The sequence below is a fragment of the Aethalodelphis obliquidens genome, unplaced genomic scaffold, assembly GCF_003676395.1.
Source record: "Aethalodelphis obliquidens isolate GAN/ISIS:26980383/991018 unplaced genomic scaffold, ASM367639v1 scaffold105, whole genome shotgun sequence".
Lineage (NCBI taxonomy): Eukaryota > Metazoa > Chordata > Mammalia > Artiodactyla > Delphinidae > Aethalodelphis > Aethalodelphis obliquidens.
The window spans coordinates 763,916-783,375 of NW_020838049.1; the positions used below are offsets into that span (position 1 = coordinate 763,916).

Here is a 19,460-nt window from a genome sequence, read left to right on the forward strand (position 1 = left end):
TATAGGGTAGGTGGAAGGAAAGTCAAGAGTGACAGTTAACAGGGTAGGGTCAAAATTCCTAAAGCCCAGGAGAGGATTCATGACCACATGTGATGATTTTCTCTTCAATCTATTCTAGAAACCAAGTTACACACACTTTCCACGACTCCATGGATATATGTCAAACTGAAAACCAGTGTGTCATAAATAGGCGTAAGTGGCACACAGACTTGAAGGACTGTCTTTTTCAGGTTTCACAAAGAGGCCACCTGGCCAGTGTGAACTCCCTGCTTTCACTTTAATGGGCAATATCTGCTGGTCCCTCTTCTATTAAAGTGGTCTGGGCTGAGTGAGGACAGGGCTTTCTAAAACGGAAAGTCAAAGGAACCAAATAAAAGGCAAAAGAGTTAATGCCCTGTTTAAGCTAGCACCACAGATGTGCTGACTGGGGTGCGCCAGTAGTACAAGGGCAACAGGTAGGAAGAGAAGGGACAGGTCTTGCTTACGAGTACACATTAGGTAGCACAAAACCAGCCAGACTGACCTGGCTTTAAATCTCAGCATCCCCACTTAGCAGTGAGACCTTGAACATTTTATTTAGCCTTCATGGGCCTCTGTTTCATTAACTGAAAGGAAGCCGGAAAAGAACAGTTGCTGTGAGGATTAAGTGAAAAAATGTACACAAATATCTGGCATAACTTGGCACACAGTAGGTATTAAAATAATTAACTGGTGGAAGTTGTTTTTTTAAAATCCAGAAGAAAACATTTGCAGTGTTAATAAGAATTAAGCTTTCTGTAGAGCTTATTTAAAAAAAAAAATCTAACTAGCTTATAGGTCTTGAGAATGGTAGAAGTATCTTAGTAAAAAAAATTTTCATCAAACATCCCACTAGTAAAATGAGTTTTCTCACAATCCCATTCTTTGTGAGACCGAATGTGGAATGCAGTAGAACTGGACAGGAATCCCACTCCAAGTTTGCTGACCACCAGATGCATGATGACATTTCCCAAGATATTTGCTGGATTATTTTTTTCTCCAAATAATGAGTCATTATTGTGAGATATTGTTTATTGTAAAACTCTTGTGTTCCTGCCATACATATCAAAACAAAAGGTCACTTTACAGGCACTTTATGTTATAGTCAAGAACAAAAGAGAATAATATATTGTTGTGAAATGTACTATAGCAGAGTGGAAAGTGTCTTGCTGTGCCTTTTAACATCAGCTTAAAGTATACACATTGCTAAAAAAGGAAGTGGAAGAACATTTAATTGGATCCCATTTATGCAAAAATTATATGCCTTTATATGTACAGATAATTTCTGGAAGGGCAGACAATAAATTGTTGATAGTGATTTATCTAAAGTCAGGATTCTTTTACTTTTCATTATATACCCATGTGTACCCCTGAGCTTAATTTTTAAACAATGAGCATGTAGTATTTGCAGAATGATTTTCTAAGCCATATGAAAATGCATACAGAAAAAAACTTTACACGTACAGATTAAAAGTAGGTCTTTATGCCCCAGTTATATTTTCGGGAGAAGGGATACAAAATTGTCATCTGAAATTGTTTGTCTCTCAAGATAAAAGACAAACATAAAGATAAATAAAACAAATGTGTGTGTCTATGCACACACATAATTATGATAATTTCATGGCAGTTACTTACAGCCTAGTTCATGTTGAAAACAAGTTCCCATTGAGAATTACCACCAAGCACTCCCAGGGTTACTCCCAGGTAAACGTTGGGGGCTGAGCTGCAGCATTTTCACTAAAATGAGGGAACACAATGGGGCTAAATCCAGAAGAAATTCTTCTGACTCATAGATGCCAGCCACACTTCTTGTTGACAGGGATCACCACCTGGTTGTCCTCCCTAGTTGTCCATCAACTTTGCTGCCTCACCCAATTCTGCTCAACATTTTTCCTTCATTGAGTAGAATAATGATTCTAAGGGCTGTAACTGTACCATAAGGGGAATGGGTCCCCTGTCCCTGCACTGGCTAGGTACTTTGCTTTTTATCCTGCACCCTCACCTGATCTCTTAGATATTATGACAGAAAAGCCAAATAACTATTTTTTAAAATACTTATATTAAAATAATTTTTATTGAAGCATAGTTGATTTACAACATTGTGTCAAGCTCTGCTGCACTGCAAAGTGACTCAGTTATACACATAGAGACATGCTTTTTAAAATATTCTTTTCGGGCTTCCCTGGTGGCGCAGTGGTTGAGAGTCCGCCTGCTGATGCAGGGGACACGGGTTCGTGCCCCGGTCCGGGAAGATTCCACATGCCACGGAGCGGCTGGGCCCGTGAGCCATGGCCGCTGAGCCTGCACGTCCGGAGACTGTGCTCCGCAACGGGAGAGGCCACAACAGTGAGAGGCCCACGTACCGAGAAAAAAAAGTTTAAAATATTCTTTTCCAGTATGGTTTATCCCAGGAGATTGGATATAGTTCCCTGTGCTATACAACAGGACCTTGTAGTTTATCCATTCTAAACATAATAGTTTGCATCTACCATCTACCAACCCTCAATTCCCAGCCCACTCCTCTTCCTCCCCTCAGATAACTTCTTAGAACCAACTTTCCCTGCATTTGTGTACAAAGATGGACATTTAACTAATGAAAATTTAAAATTTTCTGGTAAGAAGTTTCTTGATATGGGGGTATAGCAATATGTAACCTAACCTAGAGAATATAGTCACAAATAGCCCTCCTAAAAGCCCCTGAATTGTACGGCAGACAAGCCCTAATTAAGATAAGTGTTCAGAGCTTAAGGAAAAACCTTCCAAAATGGGGGAGTCTTAGTGAAGGCATGACAAAATGCCAATTTTTTGACACAGGCCTTCTAAGGCAGGCAGATAGATCATAATCTTCTCTGCAGGTGTCTTCAGTAAATATACAAAATAAAATGATGCAGAAATTTGTAGCTCTTCGACTCACATGGTAATAATTTTTAATTGCTCTATGGATAGTGAGTGAGCCTATATACGGATAGTGTGAGAGGAATTTATGGAGGACGAAGCTTCATTTTGTTGAGCTTAACTGAAAGACCACGTGGCCAAAATGAACTGCCTGCTTTTATGTTACAGGACAGAGTCTTTGGGCTGAATGAGGACTAGAGTTTCTGTAAAGAAAATTCAAAAGAAAATAGCAAAAATATCTATTCTGTCACTGTGGGCCTGTAGGTCTCAAATGAACCTCTCTGCGTTTTCCAAAACCATTTTTTTTAATTGATTAACTGATTGATTGATTGTGGGATCTTAGTTCCCCAACCAGGGATTGAACCCACGCCCTTGGCAGTGAAAGTGCAGAGTCCCAACTACTGGACCACCAGGGAATTCCCTCCAAACCATCTTATACTCTATTCCACTGTGCCTGATTTCCCAGATAGTAACACTATAAAAACCAAACCCTTAAATATAGTGATTCAAAGTCACAGGAAAGAGGAAACTAGCTGGATTCTGTCCCTTGCACAAGTACAAAACATACATTATCAACATGTATCTGGAGAAAAAACAGTTAACAGGGTAGGGTCAAAATTCCTAAAGCCCAGGAGAAGACTCATGCTAAGGTGACTGAACTGTTTGTATTAGTTTCATTTTTTACTATTCTGAAAATAGGTGTTCCAAGCCGGGTTATCTACTCAGCTTCCCCCCACTCCCACCGTACTATAAGCAGATAAGCAACAATGGCAGTGAGTGGGGATGGCAGAACCCAAGCCTGTGCCACTGGAGAGTCAGGACACAAGGGAAAGCTGGTGCTAAAGAAAAGGAGGGTGGGGTAAGAGAATAACCTATCAAGGAAGGGAGAGAAACAAGTAGAGGAAGAATGAGATGTCCTTTTACTTGGGTCTGGACAGCATAATGTGGAAGATACATTACAATGGGAGCTTTAGGCAGCTGGGACTAGCTGGCTGTGAGGGACCACAGTAAGTCTAGCTAACTTGCTGAGAATGTTAGGCCATCCTCTGCAATGACTAGTATTCAAACTCTATACCGAGTACCCTATACCAGGGGGCCCTCAACCCCTGGTCTGTGGAGCAGTACCAGTCTGCAGCCTGTTAGGAACCCGGCCGCACAGCAGGAGGTGAGTGGCGGGCAACTTGAGTGAAGCTTCATCTGCCACTCTCCATTGCTCGCATTACCGCCTGAACCACTGTTCGCATCATCGCCTGAACTATCCACCTCCCCCAGCCATCCGTGGAAAAACTGTCTTCCACGAAACCAGTCTCTGCTGCCAAAAAGCTTGGGGACTGCTGCCCTATATAGAGTACTATAGCTTTATATTTAAAGTTATACAAAATCTCTCATCACCTTAATTTCCTTAACTGAAGATTAAAGCATTCCTGGATTTAGGTCTACAGTTGATTCTCATTTATTGGCAGTTCATATTTGCGAATTTACCTACTTGCTAAAATTTATTTGTAACTTGAAAATCAATACTCCCAATGCTTTCATGGTCATTTGTGGACATGCATGTTGTGCAGAGTGATGAAAAATTGAGTCAACAGGGTGGACATTCCCAGCTGAGGTTAAAGGAGGTGACACTCTCTCTTCTTGTTTTAGTTCTCATACTGAAAATAAGTGTCCTCTTCAAGGTATATTTAGAGCCATGTTTTTCATACTTTTGTGCTTTTTGTTGATGATTTCACTGTTTAAAATGGCACCCAAGCACAATGCTGAAGGACTGTCCAGTGTTCCTAAGTGCAAGAAGGTTCTAATGAGACTTGTGGAGAAACTATGTTAGATGAACTTTGCTCAGGCATGAGTTAGTGTTTTTGGCTGAATTCAGTGTTAATATATCAATAATGTCTTAAATAAGGTGTCTTTAAACAGAAACATAAAATGAGGTTATGTATTGATCAGCTGATGAATTAGCTCACAGGATTGGAGAATAACAATTAATGAGTGTATTAATTTCTTAGGACTGCCATTACAAATTATCACAAACTTGGTGGTTTACAACAACAGAAATTTATTCTCTCATGGTTCTGGAGCCAGAAGTCCCAAATCAAGGTATTGTCAGAGCCACACTTTCTCCAAAGGCTTTAGGTGAAAATTCCTCCTTGCCTTTCTCCTAGCTTCTGGTAGCTACTGGCATTCCTTGGTGTGTGGCAGCATAATTCCAATGTCTTCCTGTCTTTACATTGCCTTCTTCCTTACATGTCTCTGTGTCCAAATGTTCCTCTCCTTTCTCTTATAAAGACCCAAGTTATTGAGTTTAGGGCCTATCCTAAATCTAGGATGTTTTCATGTTGAGATCTTTAACAATTTACATCTGCAAACACCCTGCTTAAAAAAAAAAATCACATTTTGCAGTCTATGTGTACATGAATTTTAGGAGGATACTATTCAACTCACTACAAGAGGTTTAACAGCAAATTACATACAGCTGAAGAAAGAACAAAACCCTTGGAGAATGGGCAAAAGAACTCAAAGGGCAAAAAAAGAAGAGGGGAAGGAGAAAACATTAAAATTAGGATGGGAGATATAAATGAGATAGTCTAACATGTTTATTTGAAGTCTCAGAAGGAAAAGAAAAAGAAAACAGGGCAGAAGAAACACTTGAGGAGACAAGGGCTGATATTCTGCTAAAATTGGTGAAAGATGTGAATCTACATGTTCAAGAGACCCAACAAATGCCAAGCAGAATAAATTTTTATAAGTCCACATCTAGAAACATAGTAAAGCTGTACAAAACCAAAGACAAACAGAACTTGTAAAAGCAGCCAAAGAAAAAAATGACTAATAATCTTTGGAGGCAAAACAATTAGATTGACAGCTAACTCCTCAACAGAAAAAAAAATGGGTGAATGTACTCAAGAGCTACAAACTTCCAGTTACAAGCTGACTAAGTTCTGGGGATGTAAGTACAGCATGGTGTAGTTAATACTGTATTGTATATTTGAAAGTTACTAAGAAAGTAGATCTTAAAAGTGCTTAGCAGAAGAAAAAAATTATAACTATGTGAGGTGACGGATGTTAACTAACCTCATTGTGGTAATCACTTTGATGTTGCAATAAACACATCAAATAATTATGTTGTACACTCTAAATGAATGCAATGTTATGTGTCAATTTATCTCAATAAAACTGGGAGGGAAAGACACAATAAAAACCATAGAACAGCTCTTAGCTAGCCTCATACACCAGAGGGCAGACAGCAGAAGCAAGAACTACAATCCTGCAGCCTGTGGAACAAAAACCACATTCACAGAAAGATAGACAAGATGAAAAGGCAGAGGGCTATATACCAGATGAAGGAACAAGATAAAACCCCAGAAAAACAACTAAATGAAGTGGAGATAAGCAACCTTCCAGAAAAAGAATTCAGAATAATGATAGTGAAGATGATCCAGGACCTCAGAAAAAGAATGGAGGCAAAGATCAAGAAGATGCAAGAAATGTTTAACAAAGACCTAGAAGAATTAAAGAACAAACAAACAGAGATGAACAATACAATAACTGAAATGAAAAAAAAGGTAGAAGGAACCAATAGCAGAATAACTGAGGAAGAAGAACGGATAAGTGACCTCGAAGACAGAATGGTGGAATTCACTACTGCGGAACAGAATAAAGCAAAAAAAAATGAAAAGCGGGCTTCCCTGGTGGTGCAGTGGTTGAGAGTCCGCCTGCTGATGCAGAGGACATGGGTTCGAGCCCCAGTCTGGGAAGATCCCACATGCCGCAGAGCGGCTGGGCCTGTGATGGCCGCTGAGCCTGCGCGTCCAGAGCCTGTGCTCCGCGATGGGAGAGGCCACAACAGTGAGAGGCCTGCGTACCGCAAAAAAAAAAAAAAAAAAAAGAATGAAAAGAAATGAAGACAGCCTAAGAGACCTCTGGGACAACGTTAAACGCAACAACATTTGCATTATACGGGTCCCAGAAGACGAGAGAAAGGACCCAAGAAAGGAAATAGCCACCCAAGTCCAGGAAGCGCAGAGAGTCCCATACAGGATAAAACCAAGGAGAAACATGCCGAGACACATAGTAATCAAATTGGCAAAAATTAAGACAAAGAAAAATTATTGAAAGCACCAAGGGAAGAATGACAAATAACATACAAGGGAACTCCCATAAGGTTAACAGCTGATTTCTCAGCAGAAACTCTACAAACCAGAAGGGAGTGGGCTGATATACTTAAAGTGATGAAAGGGAAGAACCTACAACCAAGATTACTCAATCCAGCAGGGATCTCATTCAGATTCGATGGACAAATCAAAAGCTTTACAGACAAGCAAAAGCTAAGAGAATTCAGCACCACAAAACCAGGTCTACAACAAATGCTAAAGGAACTTCACTAAGTAGGACCACAAGAGAAGAAAAGGACCTACCAAAACAATTAAGAAAATGGTAATAGGAACATACATATTGATAATTACCTTACATGTGAAAGGATTAAATGCTCCAACCAAAAGACACAGGCTCGCTGAATGGATACAAAAACAAGACCCATATATATGCTGTCTACAAGAGACCCACTTCAGACCCAGGGACACATACAGACTGAAAGGGAGGGGTTGGAAAAAGATATTCCATGCAAATGGAAATCAAAAGAAAGCTGGAGTAGCAATACTCATATCAGATAAAATAGACTTTAAAATAAAGAATGTTACAAGAGACAAGGAAGGACACTACATAATGATCAAGGGATCAATCCAAGAAAAAGGTATAACAATTATAAATATATATGTACCCAACATAGGAGTACCTCAATACATAAGGCAACTGCTAACAGCTATAAAAGGAAATCGACAGTAACACAATAATAGTGGGGGACTTTAACACCTCACTTACACCAATGGACAGATAATAAAAACAGAAAATTAATAAGGAAACACAAGCTTTAAATGACACAATAGACCAGATAGATTTAATTGATATTTATAGGACATTCCAACCAAAAACACCAGATTATACTTTCTTCTCAAGTGCACATGGAACATTCTCCAGGATAGATCACATCTTGGGTCACAAATCAAGCCTCAGTAAATTTAAGAAAATTGAAATCATATCAAGCATCTTTTCTGACCACAACGTTATGAGATTAGAAATCAATTACAGGGAAAAAAAACGTAAAAAACACAAACACATGGATGCTAAACAATACGTTACTAAATAACCAAGAGTTCACTGAAGAAATCAAAGAGGAAATCAAAACACACCTACAGACAAATGACAATGAAAACACAATGATCCAAAACCTATGGGATGCAGCAAAAGCAGTTCTAAGAGGGAAGTTTTTAGCTATACAAGCCTACCTCAAGAAACAAGAAAAATATCAAATAAACAATCTAAACTTACACCTAAAGGAACAAGAAAAAGAAGAACAATCAAAACCCAAAGTTAGCAGAAGGAAAGAAATCAGTAAGATCAGAGCAGAAATAAATGAAATAGAAACAAATAAAGCAATAGCAAAGATCAATAAAACTAAAAGCTGGCTCTTTGAGAAGATAAACAAAATTGATAAACCAATAGCCAGACTCATCAAGGAAAAGAGAGAGAGGACTCAAATCAATTAAATTAGAAATGAAAAAGGAGAAGTTACAACAGACACCGCAGAAATACAAAGCATCCTGAGACTACTACAACCAACTCTATGCCAATAAAATGGACAACCTGGAAGAAATGGACAAATTCTTAGAAAGGTATAACCTTCCAAGACTGAACCAGGAAGAAACAGAAAGTATGAACAGACAAATCACAAATAATGAAATTGAAACTGTGATTAAAACTCTTCCAACAAACAGAAGTCCAGGACCAGATGGCTTCACAGGTGAATTCTAGCAGACATTTAGAGAACAGCTAACACCCATCCTTCTCAACTCTTCCAAAAAATTGCAGAGGAAGGAACACTACCAAACTCATTCTATGAGTCCACCATCACCCTGATACCAAAACCAGAGAAAGATACTACAAAAAAAGAAAATTACAGACCAATATCACTGATGAATATGATGCAAAAATCCTCAACAAAATACTAGCAAACAAAATCCAACAACACATTAAAAGGATCATACACCATGATCAAGTGGGATTTATCCCAGGGACGCAAGGATTCTTCAATATATGCAAGTCAATCAACGTGATACACCATATTAACAAATTGAAGAAGAAAAACCATATGAACATCTCAATAGATGGAGAAAAAGTTTTGAGAAAATTCAAAACCCATTTATGATAAAAACTCTCCAGAAGTGGGCATAGAGGGAATCTACCTCAATATAATAAAGGCTATATACAACAAACCCACAGCAAACATAATTCTCAATGGTGAAAAACTGAAAGCATTTCCTCTAAGATCAGGAACAAGACAAGGACGTCCACTCTTACCACTGTTATTCAACATAGTTTTGGAAGTCCTAGCCATGGCAATCAGAGAAGAAAAAGAAATAAAAGCAATACAAATTGGAAAAAAAGTAAAACTGTCACTGTTTGCAGATATGATACTATACATAGAGAATCCGAAAGACTCTACTAGAAAACTACTAGGGTTAATCAATGAATTTGGTAAAGTAGCAGGACACAAAATTAATGCTCAGAAATCTCTTGCATTCCTATACACTAATGATGAAAAATCGGAAAGAGAAATTAAGGAAACACTCCCATTTACCACTGCAACAAAAAGAATAAAATACCTAGGAATAAACCTACCTAAGGAGACAAAAGACCTGTATGCAGAAAACTATCAGACACCGATGAAAGAAATTAAAGATGATACAGGTGAAGATATATACCATATTCTAAGACTGAAAGAATCAATATTGTGAAAATGACTATACTACCCAAAGCAGTCTACAGATTCAATGCAATCCCTATCAAATTACCCATGGCATTATTTACAGAACTGGCCCAAAAAATCTTAAAATTTGTATGGAGACACAAAAGATCCCGAATAGCTAAAGCAATCTTGAGGGAAAAAACGGAGCTGGAGGAATCAGACTCCCTGACTTCAGACTATAATACAAAGCTACAGTAATCAAGACAATATGGTACTGGCACAAAAACAGAAATATAGATTAATGGAACAGGATAGAAAGCCCAGAGAGAAACCCACGCACCTATGGTCAACTAATCTATGACAAAGGAGGCAAAGATATACAATGGAGAAAAGACAGTCTCTTCAATAAGTGGTGCTGGGAAAACTGGACAGCTACATGTAAAAGAATGAAATTAGAACCCTCCTTAACACCATACCCAAATATAAACTCAAAATGGATTAGAGACCTAAATGTAAGACTGGACATTATAAAACTCTTACATGAAAACATAGGAAGAACACTGTTTGACATAAATCAGAGCAAGATCTTTTTTGATCCACCTCCTAGAATAATGGAAATAAAAATAAAAATAAACAAATGAGACCTAACGAAACTTAAAAGCTTTTGCACAACAAAGGAAAGTACAAACAAGACGAAAAGACAACCCTCAGAATGGGAGAAAATATTTGCAAATGAATCAACGGACAAAGGATTAATCTCCAAAATATACAAACAGCTCATGCAGCCCAGTATTAAAAAAACAAACAACCCAATCCAAAAATGGGCAGAAGACCTAAATAGACATTTCTCCAAAGAAGACATACAGATGGCCAAGAAGCACATGAAAAGCTGCTCGACATCACTAATTATTAGAGAAATGCAAATCAAAACTACAATGAGGTTTCAACCCACACCAGTTAGAATGGGCTTCATCAGAAAACGTACAAACATCAAATGCTGGAGAGGGTGTGGAGATAAGGGAACCCTCCTGCACTGTGGGTGGGAATGTAAATTGATACAGCCATTATGCAGAACAGTATGGAGGTTCCTTACAAAACTAAAAATAGAATTACCATATGACCCAGCATTCCCACTCCTGGGCATATACCCACAGAAAAACATGGTCCAGAAGGATACATGCACCCCAATGTTCATTGCAGCGTTGTTTACAATAGCCAAGACATGGAAGCAATCTAAATGTTCATCGACAGACAAATGGATAAAGAAGATGTGGTATATATACACAGTGGAATGTTACTCAGGCACAAAAAGGAACAAAATTGGGTCATTTGTAGAGACGTGGATGTATCTAGAGACTGTCATACAGAGTGAAATAAGTCAGAAGGAGAAAAACAAGTATCATATATTAACATATATATGTGCAACCTAGAAAAATGGTACAGATGAACCGGTTTGCAGGGCAGAAATTGAGACACAGAGGTAGAGAACAAATGTATGGACACCAAGGGGGGAAAGTGGCAGGTGGGGCGGTGGGGGTGGTGTGATGAATTGGGAGATTGGGATTGACATATATACACTAATATGTATAAAACGGATAACTAATAAGAACCTGCTGTATAAAAAAAATAAATAAAATATTCAAAATTTGAAAAAAAATTGGCAAAAAACCCAAAAAGCATAAAACAAAAAAACCCATAAAACAAGTAACAGCAAACTTAGATTTCTATTCCCAGTGTAAATATCCTCCAAAATGAAGGTGAAATAAAGACTTTGTCAGATAAACAAAAACCAGGAGAATTCTTCACCAACTGATCTAAAGAAAATGCCAAAGGGTGCTTCTAAGGTTAAAGGAAAAATTATCTCAGATGGAAGGTTAGAGATGCAAGAAGGAATAAAGAGCAAGACTATTTGTAAATATGTGGGTAAATCAAAATAAATACTGACTATATAAAATGACAACAATAATGTCCTAAGGGGCCATATATGTACACACATATATGTATATAGGAGAAGGAGGGATTGACTATTAAAATATTGGGTTGGCCAAAAAGTTTGTTTGGGTTTTTCATAACATCTTACAGAAAAACCCAAACAAATTTTTGGCCAACTCAATATATGACAATAACAAATAAGTAATGGGGACGGTGAATATAAAGTCCATTGCAATGTCTGAAAATATAATTTGATAAACTAAGAATCTATGTTGTAATCTCTAGAGTAATCACTAAAAGAAAGGTAAAAATGCATACAACTTTTAAGTTAATAAAAGGAAAAAAACATACTAATGAGAAATAATAAGCTCAAAAGTAGGCAAGACAGAAAAAGGAATATAGATCAAGTGGGACAAAAAGAAAAGTATACAGTAAAATGGTAGACTTCAACTCAAATATATCAATAATTACATTAAATATAAATGGACTAAATGCTCCAATTAAATAAAACTGTCAGATTGATTTTAAAAAAACTCAAAAAACCAAACCTGTTATATGCTGTTTAGAAGACACATCTAAACCATAAAAAGGTGAAAGTTTGACATTAAAAAAATAGAAAAAACATATACTCGGCAAATACTAATATAAGAAGGTACGTGTATACACTTTAAGATAAAAAGTATTACTATGGACAAAGAAGGATACATCATAATTATAAAAGATTTAATTTACCAGGAAAATAAACATTCTAAGTTTGTGCATATCTAAAAGCATGGCCTTAAAATAAAAAAGCAAAAAAAGAAACAAAAAAATAAATAGTTTACAACAGAGTAAGCAGAATTAATGGATTAGACCAACAAGAATTTTAAATGAGCATTATAAATATCCTAATATTTCATGTCAAATATCTTAAATCTGGAAGAAGCAGTTAAAAACTAGAGATAATGGATATAAAAACATTCAGTGAGTGGGCTGCATAATAGTATGGATATACCCACAGAACAAATTAGTAAGCTGGAATATTAGGTCAAAAAGGCAGATAGGGACTCCCCTGGTGGCGCAGTAGTTAAGAATTTGTCTGCCAATGCAGGGGACACAGGTTCGAGCCCTGGTCCGGGAAGATCCCACATGCTGCAGAGCAACTAAGCCTGTGTGCCTCAATTACTGAGCGTGTACTCGAGAGCCCGTAAGCCACAACTACTGAGCCCATGTGCCACAATGACTGAAGCCTGCGAGCCTAGAGACTATACTCTGCAACAAGAGAAGCCACCGCAATGAGAAGCCTGCGCACTGCAACAAAAATGAAGAGTAGTCCCCACCCGCTGCAACTAGAGAAAGCCCACATGCAGCAATGAAGACCCAACGCAGCCAAAAATAAATAAATTAATTAATTAAAAGATCCTTTTTGAATACACGCAGCAAGAAATGAATAAGGACTGTTTCTGTTTTCTCAATAAGCAATGATCAATGTGGTCAAATATATTCACAACATTCTGAAACGAACACTCTAAAGGATTCCAACATGATGGCTGGGGTGAAAGAAACAGGCCAGAAGGAAGTGGTGGAAAATTTGGAGGTATTTTATTTTGTTGATGAGAAGACATAAAACACATGGATATTGACATAAGTTCTAGGAGCTGATAAATGTTCTATCATATTAAGATGTTAATATTAGAGGAAGTTGGGTGAGGAATATCTATATATCTATATATCTATATATATATGAACTTCCTGTACTATCCTTGCAACAATTCTATAAATGTGAAATTATTTCAAAACAGAACTGTTGAAGAAAAAAAATACCAAGGTAATTAGATGATGGAAATAAGCCCTACAATAACTATAATGATTCTGAATTTGTGAAATAAATACCAAAAGAGACCCTCTCATTGAATTTTAAAATATTAAAATCCAGCAATATGTTGTCCACAAAATGCACGTGCCCAAAAAAAAAAAAAAAAAGAATATGAAAAGGTTGAAGAGAAAAGAAAGAGAGAAAGTAGAAAGCATACCAGGCAAATATAAGCAACAACAGCAAAAGCTAAAGGAGCAATTTTAATATGAGACAAAACAGATCATAAGGAAAAAAAATCATAAGGGACAAAGAGAAACATGTTTACTGGCAAAAGCAACAAGATATAACAATCTTGAACATATATGCTGCTAACAATTATGCCATAAAATACATAAAGCAACAAATGACAGAATTACAGGAAGAATAAATAAATCAACAGTTATAGTTGAAGATTTTAATAAATTCCTCTATGAAATTGATACATCAGCAAAAGAAAAAAAAACCTGAACAAAAAACGAGAAGATTTGAACAAGTAACATCTTGACCAAATAGTTTGGAGAATGTTACAGAATATATATTTTAAAGCATAAATGGAACAATTACAAAAATTGTCTATGCCAAGCTACAAAGCAAATTTCAGTATGTTCCTGAGAATTGATACCATACAGACTATATTCTCTAAACAGCATGTATTAAAATGAAAAATCAATAACAAATCAAAAATCATGTATTAAAATGAAAATATTTCATATGTTTGGAAACTAAAAACAAACCCCACACTGCTGAAAATTCTTGGCTTAAAAAGGAAATTAATGTCAACTAAAACTTTACATGTTAAATTGAGAGTTTTGAGCAAATTATAACAAAGTTGGAAAGTGATTCATCTCAAGCTAGAAAAAAGTAACAAAATATATATTCAAAGAAATGAAAATAAAGGAAATAATACAGATTGGGGCAGAAATCAATGACAGATCAACAAAATAATAAAGATGAACCAAAAGCTGGGACTCTGGAAAGACTAATAAGATAGACAAAATACAGAACAAAAAGTGGGGAATAAGTATAAATATATGCTTATTATATATAATATATATTTAATATGCTTATATATAAGGATAAATATCCTAAAAAATTTGAAGACCTAGACAAAATATATTTCTTTCTCTTTTTTTTATTTTTAAAATTTATTATTTATTTTGGCTGCTCCAGGTCTTAGTTGCAGCATACAGACTTTAGTTGCAGCATGCATGCGGGATCTAGATCCCTGACCACGGATTGAACCCGGGCCCTCTGCATTGGGAGCATGGAGTCCTACCCACTGGACCACCAGGGAAGTCCCATATTTCTGAAAACAAATATAATGTCAAAATAGCAAAAGATGAAGCAGAACAGTTGTACAGATGTATAATCATATATGAAAGGATGAAGATTAAAGGAATTGAAATAATAATTTAAAATCTTACTGTTTCTAAAAAGTCTGTCCAAACAGCATTACAACTGAGCTTTTCCAAAGAACAGAGTATGCTCACATCATACACATTGTTGTAAAAAAATAGAAATATAGTGAAAGGTGCCTATTCATTTTATGATATAAAATAACCTTGATTAAGGATAATCCAAAAATAGAAAATTATAGGCCAATTTCACCTAAAAACATGATGGAAAACTGCTACATAAAATGTTGGCTGGTAAGTCCAACACTGTATGGAAAAAGAATATATAATCAGTTTGAGTTTATGCTAGAATGTAGGAATGAGTTAACATTAGAAAATCTATGAGTATAATTCACTACATGAAGGGACAAAAAGAGAAAAATCACATGTTCATCTTATTAGGTCCAGAGACACTTAATCTCAAAACCTACTTGTGATTTAAAAACAAAAACAAAAACAAAAACACACACACACGCAACCTCTCAGGAGAAGAGAAATAGAAGGAAACTTCATTTATTGAATGCTAACTCCCCTACCCCTAAACTGATCATAAACCTCATACCTAATGGAGAAACTCAAGGCACTTTTTCTTTGAGACAGGAATGCTGGCTGTTATCACTACTGTTCCATGTGTTATTGGAGACCCCGAGCAATGAAGATAAGACAAAGAAATAAGAGGTGTAGGGATGGAAGGAAATGGATAAAGGTATAATTATTTTCTTGATAATATGATTATCTACATAGAAAACACAGATAATCAACAGATCAACTATTAATAGAATAAGGTTCAGCAAGTCTGATAGATTAAAATAAATCAGTATGCAAATATCAATATCACTCTTTTGTCCCAAAAATAACCAAATAATAATGTTTTAGGAAATAAGCGAAAATAAACTAGAAAGATATAGAAATTAATATAACAAAGAATGCTCAAGAGGTTTATAGAGAAAAACTAAAAACTCTCTAAGATGACATAAAAAGAAACAAGTTATTCTCTAAATTCAATACAATTCCAATTAAAACTACAGGACTTTAAGGGAACTTGACAAACTGATTCCAAAATTCATATAGAAAAATGAAGGTGCATGGATACTAAAATGATTTTCAAAATTGGGTGGGGAGAGTCTCCTGTTATTAAGACAATACTCAGCTCAGTAATAAAAATACAAGGTGAATAAAATACTGCTAAAGGAACAAGTAGAACAGTTAAGCAGATTAGAGAGCCCAGAAATATATCCCTTGCATATGTAGAATCTTGGTAGTTGAAAAAGGTGACATCACTAATCAGTAAAGAGTACTAATTTAGTAGATAGTACTTTGAAAATTAGCTCATTACACAGAAAAAATAAAGCTTGATTCCTACGTCAAATCATACACAAAAACTCCAAATAAAGGACTGAATATAAAGGGGTTAAATATCAAAGAATGTTTTCGTGGTATAAGAAAGGACTTCTTAAACAAGATCCAGAAAAGTATGGGCAATAGGGAGAAAAAAAAGGATAGATTTAACATCAAAATGAAAGATTTCTGTTCAATGAAGGAAGCCAGAGACAATACTTCAGAGAATACTTGCAAATCTAAAAGAAGACAGATAAGGAGTTACTATGTAGAATATACAATGACTCCCACAAATCAGTTAAAAAATTAGGAAGCCAGTAACAGAAGGTGAAGAGTAGTCCATAAAAAAACAAAAAACAAACCGAAACAAAGAAACAGAAAAACAAGAGTAGTCCATAGAAAGGGAAACCTGAATGGCTAAGTGTATGAAGAGATGTTCAAGATTAGTAATTACAAAATTGTAAGTTAAAATTAACAGTAAATATCACTTTAGAAAGTCAGATATTATTAAGGGCTGTCAAGGATAGGAGAAAACCAAAACCCTCATGCACTACTGGTTGGAGCATAAATGGTGGAGTCATTTTGATGAGTAATCTGGTAGTATTTAGTAAAATTAAGTATTATGCCCCAGGACCCAACCAGTATTTCCAGTTACATACCCCAGAGTAATTTTTGCACAAGTCCATAAGGAGATAGGTACAAAATATTTATCACAGAAGTATTTACTGTAGTAAGGATATGGAAAGAACACAGATATCTATCACTAGAGAAATGAAAAGGTAAATTGTGCCATATGTACAAGATGGGAGAGATAAAACAGGAGTAGTGAACTAGATTTAAAAGCAACAAATAAGGGACTTCCCTGGTGGTACAGTGGTTAGGAATCTGCCTGCCAATGCAGGGGACAAGGGTTCGAGCCGTGGTATGGGAAGATCCCACATGCCACAGAGCAACTAAGCCCGTGCACCACAACTACTGAGCCTGTGCTCTAGAGCCCGTGAGCCACAACTACTGAAGCCCATGAGCCACAACTACTGAAGCCCATGTGCTTAGAGCCCGTGCTCTGCAACAAGAGAAGCCACTGCAATGAGAAGCCCATGCACTGCAATTAAGAGTAGCCCCAACTTGCCACAACTAGAGAAAGCCTGCATGCAGCAACAAAGACCCCAACGCAGCCAAAAATAAATCTATTAAAAAAAGTTTAAAAAATAACAAATTTATACCATTTATGGAAACTAAAAATAGACATATGCATATTATTTTAAGATATACACATACCTAAATAAACACATGGAAAGTAAACTGAAAAAACATATGCCAAGATTATGATTTTCTCAATTCTGAATACTTGAGGTTAAAAAGAATAACTCAACTAAGGAAGTTTGATATCAGAGAATTTAAGTGACAAGGTCTCAATTCATGGCCAGCTGAAGAATGCAGGTCTCCACCCCCCAGATCTTTCTACTTTACCACACTCCTGTCCCCTGGGAAGCTGCAAAATGCATCTTTAAGATGGAAACCTGCCTGAGAGTTCACATATTTTATCCTCAGAAGCACAATCTCCCTTGTTAATTGTTTCCTGATTTTTGATGGCAGAAAATGACTACTATAATCCTGAGATATAATGACCTGTAAATTTAATTATTCTAATTGCTTCACAGGTATTCAAGTATGTAAGCAAATGTATACTTTCAGGTAAAACACAATAATTTTAGGATAAGACATACTGTTCCACTGTCAATTTGAGGTTACTCAAAATACCAAAGCTTAATTGTTATAGCATTATTTATGTCTGAACTAGTTCCTTGAAGATAAATCCAACATTTCAAGAATTCATGATTTTGGTGACATTAACATTCAGCTATCTTGATATCCCCAAGATATAATGAAAGTCGATAAGCTGAAAGGGCTTTGTTTACATATATAACGAATCCATTCTTACGGATATAAAAATGTTAGGTAAAGCCATGGATTTCATACAATTTCATAGTTAATAGGCATCACAGAAAAATTTTAAATTAAATGCTTATAAATATACAGTGTCGGAAAGGGGGAAAAACAGGTTTTAAAATATTCTATAGGAAGAGACACTTTAGAAGGTTGTTATTAACGTCTGGAGTTATGGTTTGCCGTATTTCAAATTTTCCCAAGTTATGCTGCTTACCATTCAGAAGATATAAAAAAGATGGACTATTGTTTTTTTAATCTTCAATTTATAAGGAGAAACTAAGGACAGTGACTATTTAAAGAAGTTTCTCACAGTCCAATTGAAGAGCTGGAACACCCTTATCACTCCACTGAAGATGCTCATTAGCATCCCCAAAGACTTGTATTTTGCTAAATCCGAGGCCCCTTCTCTGCCCTCATCCTATTTAACCTCTCAGCAGCATTCACAGTTGACCACTCTGTTCTGAAATTTCTAGTTTCTGTTATACTACTCTATTTCCAAGCTCCTAGTTCACTTTTGTTTCTTTTGCTGGCTGGCTCTGCCTCTTGACAAAACTGTGCTTCCAATCTTCCCATTTCATTTAATGATACCATTATCTACCAGTTGCTCAGTAAGAAACCTGGGAGCCATTCTTGTTGTCTCTTTCCTTTACAACCCTCAATTCCAATTCATAAGCAAATCCCATCGCCTATCCCAATTCTGTGCTCTTTCCAAATCCTAGTCGCTTTTAAAAGCCTCTATTCTATGTCCCAGACTTCTGCAATGGGCTCCTCCTGGTCTCCTGGTCGCATTATTGCCCCAAATAATCATTTCTCCACACAATAGCCAGAGTCATCTTTTAAAATGATATATCAAAATTTAAATTTCCAATGGCTTCCCATTGTATTTAGAATAAAATCTCAACTCATTATCAAATTATAAGACTACCCATAATCTGGTCCCTGACTGGCTCTCTCATCTTGTTTAATATCACACTCTACCTTGCTTGAATTTAATATACCCGTCCCATCTCAGGTGGACTTAACCTCTCTGCCTGGACTTCTCTTCCTGTAGATCTGCATGGCCAACTCCATTCCTCATTCCTGTGTGAAACCAACTTTCATATCCTCAGAGATTCCTGCCCCATCTTTACAGACTGAATTTTTCTCTATCTGAAATTATCTATTTATCTGCTTCTTCCTATAGAACTAAGCTCTTTGAGCACAGGGATGACTTGTTCCTTACAATATCCTTCAAACTTAGGATATAGCACACAGTCCCTAGCACATAGTAGGCACACAATATATATCTGTTAAATAAACA

The 19,460-nt window shown here is 36.3% G+C and overlaps 1 long non-coding RNA gene across 3 annotated transcripts in view; it reads right to left on the reverse strand.

Annotated features, from left to right (window-relative positions):
* Positions 1-19,460, reverse strand: part of LOC113614809 (uncharacterized) — a 35,184-nt gene that overhangs the window by 12,282 nt on the left and 3,442 nt on the right. For 2 of the 3 annotated variants that reach the window (XR_003430736.1, XR_003430735.1), the window contains one exon: positions 3,591-5,280. The exons of the other annotated variant lie outside the window; for it this stretch is intronic. This is a non-coding gene — a long non-coding RNA (uncharacterized LOC113614809). Of the gene's footprint in view, positions 1-3,590; positions 5,281-19,460 lie in introns of those variants that run through there. 3 annotated transcript variants of the gene reach the window in all.